The sequence below is a fragment of the Lathamus discolor genome, chromosome 9, assembly GCF_037157495.1.
Source record: "Lathamus discolor isolate bLatDis1 chromosome 9, bLatDis1.hap1, whole genome shotgun sequence".
Taxonomy (NCBI): Eukaryota; Metazoa; Chordata; class Aves; order Psittaciformes; family Psittacidae; genus Lathamus; species Lathamus discolor.
In genome coordinates, this window is record NC_088892.1 from 9,436,030 (window position 1) to 9,446,907 (window position 10,878).

The following is a 10,878-nucleotide window of genomic DNA, read 5'->3' on the forward strand; positions in this document are numbered from 1 at the left end:
CTTTTGTGCTAAGACACTTCTCAAAGTGGAGATTTTGCAAAGCAAAGCCCTGTGATGGGATAGTAAAGAGAAACAGTAAAGATGCCTTCAGCCCTTCATAAAAAAACCTCAGAGCCTCCAGAGCCAGGCAGTGCTGTGCACTGATTGCTATGCTGCAAGGAACAGACCCAGACCTGGTCCTGGCCGTGAGGACAGGGTCAAGGGACACCACCACAATCTGCAAGAGGTGTTTTGCAGTGGGATTAAACACCCGTGAAGGTTACTCAGGTATTGGGAGATTATAACCTGCAGGATAAGAACTGCACCTTTTCCTAGAACACCAAGGGAAGGAAAGCCACAACTGGAGTGATGCTGGCTGTGCAGATCAGGACCTCTTTCTAAAGGGGAATGTTGTCCTTCAGCAATGATTAGCACCCAAATATCCTGATTTGGGAGATCTAGAAAAAAGCATCCATAGAAAGGAGGTTACAGAGGGATTCCCTCAGCTATTCACACATGGAGGTATTTGGCACAACACTCGCTCTGGAAACTGCAGAGATACAGATGCTGTGCAAGCTCCCTCTGGGGCTTTTAAGAAGTGTCTGACTCAAATGGAAATCGATGAGAGGCTGGAGTCAACTACTCTGGAGAGAAAAAGCTCCTTCCAGAGCCAAGCCCAGGCCAGCCCCTTTGCACTGCCCTGCAACCAAGAGGCAGCATCACCAGACGTAAGCAGGGTCCTAGGCTGGTGGTGAGAGAGCAGCACATCAAGGGGAGCCCAGGGGTTTGCACCAAGACCTTCTTTTCATCACAGCACTGAGCTCCCCCCCAGACCCCTCAGTTTACCTCCCTTCTGCACTTGATTTTCTCAGTCTCTACCCACAGCCTGTGCTGGTCACACTCCCTTCCCTATACCTGTGGCCAGCAACCTGCAGTGGCGCCAGAGAGGATACAGCAGAACTCCTCCTGGGCATCAGTGCACAGACTGACCAAGGGCTGGGAGATTTGTTTTTCCCAAAACCAACCACTTCCATGCCCAGAGAAGGCTGGGAGGGGGGATTACCTGTAGTGCAGGGAAAGCTGTATCAGGATCCATGCTAGGAAGGTTAGCAAGCCCCGCCATTATAGAATCACAGAATGGTTTGGGTTGGAAGGGACTTTCAAAGTCCATCCAGTTTCAAGCCCTCTGCTAATGCTGCTGATTGCCAACATGGGACAGAAATGCATTCGTTCCAGCTGAAATCCTGCCGTTTTCTGTGGCCACATACCAGCAGAAGGCTCACTGCAGACAGCACAGACCCTTTCAGCAGGCACAGAGACGAAGGCAAGAGGCCTTGCTGGCAGCAGCAGCATCTGCCTGCAGGCTTGCCCAGGGAAGGAGCCTGGATGAGCCCAGTGGATAAGCCCAGTGGATGAGCCCAGCCGGGCCAAGGCACCAGCCTGACCCTGTCCCCACCACCGCCGCGCAATTGCCTCCGCACCTAACCCGGGCTCGCAGCCTGTTCCGCGGCTTCTGCTGCCCTCTGCCAGCCACGGGAGGGAAGCGCCGCTGCTGCTGGGCCGGGACCGGGACCCTGGGGACTCTGGCACCGGACGTGGAGCGCATCCCTCCGCCAAACCGGAGCGGACCCTCGGAGCAGCACCCTGCAGGGAGACACCCATGTTCCCACCCCTCCTGCCAGTGCTGGAGCTTGGAGAACCAACCTCAGCCCGGCCACAAGCACTCATGTGCTTTTCAGATAGAAACCTCTGCACCTCCGCTGGTGGTAGCGGATTGCCGGATGAGCACTGCAGAGCAGAAGCAGCAGAGGTACAGCTTGTTTTGTTTATGCATATTTATTCCTGCAAAGAGCGATCAAACAGCAGGCAGGGAGCTCCCTGGGAATTTCTGTGTACGCCAGCACCTGGTTCCTAAGGAAATTGGTGCAAGAGCCACTCTCTGGACCCCAGCAAAACCCAAGCAGCTCTCTAGTTAGATGGACACAGTCCTGTCTTCTCAGAGGCTTCCCTCCCTCCTTTTACACAGCCATCTAGCCCCCCTTAATGCATTGTTCCTGCAGTGTCTTCACTAGGCTAAGCTGCTCACATGCTAAGAAAAGCTATAAAGCAACAGTAGTGTCACTGGCAGACATGTGCCACAGCCTTTCAAGTCAACCAGTGCATTTCTGATAAGTGGACATGTCCATGGGAGACCTCTGCTTTCCCAGATGAATTTCCATTTTAAACTGAAGCTTATTCAAGCATTTGCATTCCAGTGAAGCATAAAAGTGCCCTTCTGCAGGTAAGTGACTGTAAGATGGCATTTTAGTGTATCTGGGCTTTTTTCTAAGTTGAGCTATGGATAGTAACTGAGTCACTGCTTTTCAATAGAGTTTGGGTTTGCATTTCCAGCTCTACTGCACCAGACAGGCCCCAGACTGTAAACCTACCCAACAAGGTAAGGAACAAAGCCATGGGGCTAAACCCCTAACCCAGCAGGTGCCAATCTGTAGGAGCTCCCTGCCTACACAACTGTCCCAGTTGGACATATGAGGAGTCACTGGGTTTGGTTTAGAGGGATTGGGAGTTCAGGCTCCCTGCACCTTTGTTAACATCCTGTGGACAAACTGGCAGCACCTCTCACCCTGGCTCTGCTGGAAGAATGAGCTTCAGCACAAACAAGCCTCATCCCTGCAGCTCCCAGCCATAGCCTGGAACCAAGCATTTGCCATCTTATGCTACTGCAGACATACAATGGGCTCACTGCAACAGGCTCATGCCTCTCTTTCAAACTCCCCTTGCCGAGCAGGCAGCAAGGCCCATCAGAAGACAAGTCAGTTCACAGCCCTCGGGGTAGTCCACCACCAACCCCCTGTGGTCCTGTTTGTGCCCACCATAAGCCACAGAGTCACAAGTCCTCTCTGCCATGCAATGCTATAAGCTCTGGAAAAGCCCCATAAAACCATGGGGTTTGCTTTCCTTTCCAATTAGAACTTCTTGGCTAGTTACAGCTTGTGGGCAAGCAGGTTGAAGAACATTGGCTTGATCTCCAAGAGGAAGATCAGCTTTTAAGACACTGTTCAGACAAAGTGTGACATAACAGTGTATCTGTTTCTTCAACAAATCTGCTTCCCTGCATTTGTTTGAAGTCTGACCTGATTATTCTTGCAATTGTATTTTTAATGCTCATCAGGTACCCTTAGAGGAATTGATACTCACTTTTTTTTAGATCATGCATATGCAATCAAACAAAATATAGCTCACCTGCCTTGTTCTTCCCCTTTAGAGCGAAAAGCACAACCTTCACAATTGCTCCAATGAAAGCATTAGCTAGTTAGATGGGACAGAGCACCAGGTTCTGCTCTGCCCTGGGCACACGCACCAGAAGTGCCATCTGTCTTCATTGTAGGGACAAATGCTACCCTCGCAGTGGAATAAACCAAAGAAAGTTGTTTCCTTGTCACCCATGCAGTTGCCGTACTCTTGTTAGGAGTCCATACATGCTCTGCCTTCCTTTAGTATTGCTCACACGTTTGTACAAGTTTACCTAGACTTTTAAATTGAGAAGTTCAACTCCATGAGTACTTTAATTCCTGTTTCATACAGCCTATTGACCATTGCCTAGACAAGACAGAGGCAGGGAGAAGGTACTTTGCAGTACTGACCTTGCCATGAATGTGCTACTAAAAATGAGAGGCCCTAATTCAGTAGATGATGCAGCATCAGTTCAGCACTTCATGGCTGGTAAGATGCCACCCGCATAAGCCGGATCATACACACCCACTACCTCCCCCAGCAACATAGCATTGGAACTGAGGGAATGATGAGTTAAAACTGGAATACCTACCGAGAAGGCAATCACAGCAGCTCAGCCAGCCCACCCCACAGTGTGAACCTGGGACATCAGCTCCAACCTGTGAGCACACCCCAAGCCCCTCTGGCCTCTGAGGCTTGGCAAGTATTTCAGTTCTAGGGCACACAAGACCCACAGGCAGCTCCTGACATCTCATTCAGCTGCCTGTTCAGCTTGGCCCCCAATCCTTGGTGAGCCATGGCCAAGACTTCATCTCTCAGCCTTGCTGTTGAGCAGCTGCTCTGTCAGAGATTTACCTTCCTTCTCAATTCCTGCCTCAGCACTCCCAGAATTCCTTTTGCTTCTACTAAGTCTCCCAACCAGGCAGGTTTGGGATTGGGGTCAGCAAGCCTGGGGTACAGAGGAGCTCCACACACCAGCCTCAGCAGCAAGAGCCATGGGAGCCCCCGCTGGGGCCCAAGTTGGAGGCAGAAAGTTTGAGATGCTGCAGAGTGCTGCCATAAGCAGAAACCATGGACACAGGCAGTTTCTGCAGCTCATACATCATCGGGAGGGGGCAGAGAATTAGCCACCATTTCATCAGTTAATTACAACTGTTAATCATATTTTCATTACCCTGAAATGAAACTGCCAGCATCCCCCTCATTTCTACCCCATGCCCCAAGTCCCATTTCTCAGATGGTGATTCTCTGTCAGGCAGGACACATGCTGTCCTCTGCAACATGCACGTGGCCAACTGCCTATGTACAGTAATTTCTAGATCCTGCTGTCTTGCCTCTTTTCCACATCTGCATATGCGCCCCTCAGCAGGCACACATACTGCTTTTGCTATACAGGTGGTACTTCTAATCCTCTTGTACTCTCCTAACCCTGAATCAGGTAACCTCCTAGCTCTGCTTCGGATGGGGAAAGCCTGCAAGGTCCGTATTCCTGACTGTCATGCTAACATATTGATCATGATGGTATAGTAGCATGACTCGGTTTCCCCTACTTTTTAAAAAGGGCTGGTGCTGTAAGCCTGCTCCTGTAAAGCATTTTTAGTTCTCCATGGATACTTGTAAACTGAGCTGCTCAAACCAGATATCCCATAGGACAGACAAGAGAGACAGGGAAGCCTTCACCCCCTTCACTCTGCCAGGGATGAATAGCTGAGTCCACAGCTCATCAGTAATCTTGCAAGTCAGGTCTTCCTCCCCCAGGGACGCAAGAGTGTTCTGCAAAGCTCAGTGCGCCTCCTGCAGCCACAGCAGCTTCCATCAGAGGCTCTGCTCCCCTGTCAGCTTCCACTCATGGCTCCCCATGAGAAGGGGTATTGATTAATATTAGAGACTTCAGGTGCTACACCTTTCCCCAGGGCTCACAGACATAGCAAGCAGCATGGCATTTGAGATCCCCTTTGCCTATGCAGGTACAGCAGGGTGCCTCAGCCCTGCTTGAGGCAGCAACTCACCTCTGGGGCAAGACGGGGCTCAGCACCCACATGCCTTAACTTCTCTCCCTTTCCTGCTCCAGCACTCAGCCCCAAGCACGGAGAGCTCCTTCAGACTGAGGCATCACATCCCTCATGTCTTCCTGCTCCTGAGAAAGCAGCCTTTGAGTACAGCCCAAACACTTCCCAGAGAATCAGCGTTATCTCCAAACTTTCCAAGCACAGCGCACCACAGCAGTGGAGCGGCATTAACTGCTGGTGGAGGAGAGGGAGGGCATGAGAACAATCACAGAGCTTAAAGCTTCTTGCTAAGCTTACTCTGGTTCAGCCTTGGTCTGAATAGATGCCTTGAGAGAAAGCGGGCACCACCGTGGTCCAAAACAAGCCCTACAAAGGAGCAGGACAGCACTTCCTCAGCCTCCAGAGCTATCCCAGACTTCTCAGATGCGGATGTTGCACCTCTTCCTCCATTTGCTTCATCTCTTCACCCACTCCTAACATTCAAGAGTTAACTCAAGTCTTTGCTTGCTTTACTACCTGTGGGGCTTGAAAGGAGGTCAGAAAGTGAGCCAGGGAAGGGAGGAGAGTTTCATTAGACACCAGGACCAGAGGCTCCAAGCTCTGCAGTTGCCTTTGCCTCCCTCTCCTCTCCCACACCCTCCAGGAGCCTCAGATGTGCTAAGCAGCCTGTAAAGGTGTTATTGGGGAACGTATCACCTCTGTCACAATTGCAATGCAGCATGGCACCTAGCACAGAAATGAGATATAAAAAGTGTACTTACTCTCCCAGTGTGAAAACTGCTGGGTTAAATATAACAGAGGCTTGCTGGCTCCGGGAAACATAACTGATCTCTTCATTTGATGGCAGAGTGCTTACTTTGCCAAACAGCCCTCAATCCCCATGGAGCAGGGGATTTCTCTTGTGTTAAATGTGTATATGCATTACGAGGTATGACAGAGGTGCATAAATTGCCCTTGTTACATATATTTCCATGGGAAGTGTCACAACACTATGTCTCAACAGCCAAGCCCAGCCTTTTTGTTCCGTGAAGCTTTATTAGGCCCTAGTGGCGCTGGTTTCTGCAAATGCATCACTTAATTAAAGAGGTGAGCTGTAAAGAGGGGTCAGCAAGCCTTCCTGGCAACCTCAAGCTGAGACACAGCAAGCAGGACGCAAGATTGCTACCAGTCAGGATCTGCCTTGAATCAGCATCTGCCCTCCAGTTAGAGCTTTAGCCACAGCTTTCCTCTCCTCTTTGTGCTTACCTGACCCATTAGGTCCCAGCCAGTCTTGGAGTAAGGATAAGCTGCATTTATAATACACCATCACACTGACAGCACAGACTACTTGGCATTCGCCCTCGGTCTTCCACAGGATCATTTGTAATCCCTTGGACTCGAGTCCAACACAGGACATGCTTATCAGCTACCACTGAGGAGAGCTTAAATGTCAAATAAACACCACCATGAGTTACAGACCTGCTTTCCCAGCCAAACAGCTCCCACACCTTGCACCACATTAGGAGACTGCAGGTACCCACCATCATTAAAAATGAAGCTTCAAATGCAAAGCCTTCCAAATTCAGCAGTAAGCTGAGTTAGCTTAGCCATGAGGAAGTAGGTGAGAAACAAGACTTGCTTCTACTTGCTTCCAAAATGACCTTCAGAGTTTGAAATTAACCAAAAGTTAAACCAAACACTTCTAATGGCAAGGGTAATTAAGTATTGCATTCCCTGCAACTGTATTCCTTGTCTGTTAGGTTGCATAGGAGCTTCTATTTACAGGAGGTCTACAAGTTGAAATACCACCCTTCCAACAAGCTAGCCTTGCCAAACACCTACTCTGCCTTCATCCAGCTGAAGTTACTGGGCCCATCAGCTGAGGGGTGTTAACCAGCTGAAACCTCAGGACATCCCAGATAGAACAACTAATCAAATAACCCTTCTGGCCTCAAACTACAAGAGCTCAAACACTCTTAAACCCTCATCAAAAGTTGAAGCACTATAAGCCATTTCTTATACCAGACTAGCTAACTGCCAGAAACATAAGAACACACCACCCACCTTAAAGTCAGCATTAATATTTATTAGCTGAATGCAAACTACATAACAGCTCTTATCTGTGCTGCTTATCTGTGCCAGGTTTAAAAGCAGCCCAATAAAGGCATGTGAGTAAGGCTTCTTTTTTTTGAAATGGGTGCCAAGGGATCTTCTTGTAAGTGAGGATCTTTGAGGAAAGTGAAGAGATTCATTGCATTAAGTGCATGGCATAAAACTGGGTTAGACAGGACTGCTTTCCTGAGGGAACTGGCTTTGCAGTCACCCTGGGGGGGAAGTATCTTTTAGAGGGAAAACCAGACAATCTTCAGTATTACCCAATGCATTTAAGATTGCGTCCCTTACCAACCCAGTTTTCCTCCTCAGCTGGGAGCTGAGTGGATGGCACCATCAGCCCCCTCTGTACATTATCCTAGCTGGGTGAGGGTGTACCATGACAAAAGGCATACAGCTACCACCCTGCTAACTCCCCTGCCACAGCCCACATCTTCATGGCAGCCACAGCTTTAGCATCGCCTTTGCAGTATGTTAAGCTAATCCAGGTCACTGTCCATAGAAACTCTGAAGCTGCTGACACCTCCCAGCCCATTTTCAAGGGAAGCCCACACACAGAGTTTGCCAGCTTTCTCATGCCTAGGATAATTTTATATCTCTTCATTTTGTTACCTAGGCACGGTAACACAGAACAGTGCAGGCTGCAGCTGGAACACCATGCCCAAGTTTGCAGCAGCATCTAAGACTTGTAGACTCACTGCCAGGAGAGCTGAAAAGCAAGAGACTTATTAGCCTTGTTTCTTCAGGCTGAAAGAAGTGCTTTGAAGACACAGGCAACAAAGGGGGAAGTTTCAACTCACCTGAAGCATTTTGCCAAAAATAGCTACTCTACCCCCATCACAGGCTTGTGTTAGACTGTTATAGTATTTTAAAAGAAAGGTTATACACGCAGGTTTCTCTCACCTCACTAAATTCATGCTCAGCAGCTGCAGCACACACACACAATACAGCATGTATAGCACCCCAGCAATCATTCTGCCCTTAGGGCTCATCAGGCATTAAGTCCAGCTCAACAGGCAAAACCTAACACATTTGCTATGGGGCAGTAATTGCCCAAGTCCCTTCAATACTTTGCAGAGGACTCACAACACTCAGCAGCTCACTGCAGAAGGAAGGTGGCTAAAACAAAAGACAGAAGCAAGAAACAGTACCTAATCAGGGCAGGGACTAACCAAATATCAGAACAAGCTCTGCAGTGCCTTAGACCCGTCTCTCAGGACATCTGGTTTCACTGCTGACACTGGGTCCTTCACCAAGGTCCAGAGCACTCTGCCCTACGAATGAGCCAAGTCCAACCACAGGAACACAGCCCCCAGCAATCGGTATATTGGGATCTGCAGGTGATGAGTTGCAGATTCCCCTGCAGTCTGTGGGGTGGATACAGGGGCTCCCAGCAGTACCACAGCGGGGAATGGTTTGCAGCTGGAGGCTGGCACCTCCCCGTGGCTGGAGAGAAGAGGGATGCTGGCAGCAGCGCCTAGGCTGCTGCTCCTCTGCTCAGGTTTTGCTCCTGCTCAGGCTGGGAGTGCCCTTGGTGAACACAGCACTCTGCTAAGATAATCAGTGCTTAGAATAATTCCTCAGCAAACATCCCACCTGGAGAATAAAGTCTTCCTCTCTAATGCTCTGCTTTTGCAGCAAGATGTTTTTGTGGGAGGGTTTTAAAGTCATCTAGTCTGCTACAGATCACCAGTGAGAGATGATGCTCAGGCTAATATTCAACTACATCTCCTAGGGCAAAGGCCAGGGAGAAATACTGCAGGAGAGTGGAGAGGGAGGGAGAGGAATTCCCTTAGCAGAAATTATTTTGAGCAGAGAAAGCTGCAGAGCGGTGTGGAGTGAGGCAGAAGAGATGCAGGAGAGGGAGGTGGCTGTGCTGGGGGAGACAAAGAACAGAGGAGAGTGGAAACTCCAAAGGCTCCTCTGGGGAGGATGAGGGAGGAGGTAGGGTGCTGCTCACTGGGGCTCTATAGAGGATCCCTGTCAGGAGCTGGCTAGGCTCAGCAGTGCTTACCCCTGCAAAGGGATTCCCTCTACCACCCGCTATTGGTCCTGGCGCAGTGACGAGCTGCTGGAGTGAATGTCTCATCCCTGCATACGTGGTAGAGGTATAGGAAAACAGCAGCCCCATCCCCCTTCAGAGCAGCAGGATTCCTTCCTCTGCCATTGCTGGATGTTCTGCACCAGGGCTGAGCACTCACACAAAGCCACACAACCTGTCCTCAAGGAAGTCCCTGGGTTTGTGCTCAACCTGTCCACAGGATACAGGGGAAAGGTTGTTGTGCTAGCAGGGCACTGGAGAAGAGATTCAAAAAGCTCAGTCCCTGGTGAGAGGCAACACATTATCTGATGCTGGCACCCCCTCAGCCACACAGCCATGCTAGGGTCCTGTCTGTCCTCACAGAAACAGACACAAACTGGTCTTGCAAAGCTGTTGTGCTCCTGCATGTGCAAAAGGTGCAAGCAAGGCAGCCTGGATGTGGGACCTGGGTTGATGCTTCCCGCTGACCGTTCTTCCAATCTTATTTTTCCATTCACAAAAAAGGGACACAACCGCCTACCCGCCTATTCAGGATCATGCCCAACCATGTCTGAATGCTAGATATAGCCTAAAACCCTACCTTAAGTTAAAGGTAAATTTTAGTGACAAAGCATCGATCTGACATAAACCTCCTAAGTGACCTTCGGACACTCCTCTTGCCAAAGGAAAGACCTTCACTTATTGCCTCAACAGATGCTTAGGAGCAGGAGCTGGGTCCTGCTCTGCACAATCCCATAGAAGTCTCTGCCAAGCTAGGAAGTACTGCAAGAGAAACTACAGAATAGAGAACTCAACTGGTACCTTCTTTCTGGGAGTAAAACTGCTATCTGCCTTCCTGCTTGGATATCAGCTACAGAAGGGTCCTCAGAGAGCTGCTCCTGTTGAGTGCTGGGGAAGAAGTAAGAGCAGAGCTGCTCCATGATGGGGAGCAAGCCAGGAGCCAACAGCAATCACAGCACACATAGTGTCCTTACCAACCTGGGTGCAGCCCCACTGTACCTGAACATGGTAGAGCAGTCTCCCACGCAAAGCAACAGACCAGATCCAGACAGTCCAGATCCAAACTAGGTGTGAGGATACACTCAGAGACAAATCCAACAACAGCCCAACCCAAAATATTGTGGGATTGAGCTTAAATAGAATCACAGCCCAATGGTTGGGTGGGTGTCCGTAGAAAGACCAGGGTGGAGCTGGTAGGGGCAATTGGGGTCTGGTGGTTCATTCAGGGGCCTGACACAGCTGCAGCATCATACGGCAGAACTCTCCAATGTGGCTGTTCTGATGGGTGGGTGGTTTTAGGTGTCACAGGTGGCTTTGCTTCTCATCACATGTTGCTTTGTGCTGTTTGTGGTTTGCTTTTTTTAACCCCTCTATCTCTTCACTCCTCTTTGCTCCTTAGGGAACACTTTGTGTGGTTTCTAATAATAAACAAGAATTGCCTAGTGCTTAACAAGCCCGGGATCTTAAGCCACTAAAAACCCTGTAATTCAGATTCACTCTCCTCATCCTGTATTGAGGAGGGTA

General features: G+C 49.7%; 1 protein-coding gene across 3 annotated transcripts in view; it reads right to left on the bottom strand.

Annotated features, from left to right (window-relative positions):
- GABRA3 (gamma-aminobutyric acid type A receptor subunit alpha3) overlaps positions 1–10,447 on the bottom strand; it is a 95,525-nt gene extending 85,078 nt beyond the window's left edge. For 2 of the 3 annotated variants that reach the window (XM_065689913.1, XM_065689916.1), the window contains exon 1: positions 10,354–10,447. The gene's annotated coding sequence lies outside the window, so the exon portion shown is untranslated. Of the gene's footprint in view, positions 1–10,155; positions 10,243–10,353 lie in introns of all 3 variants that reach the window. The other variant, XM_065689915.1, reaches the window with a different exon arrangement.
- Positions 10,448–10,878: the final 431 nt, after the last annotated feature.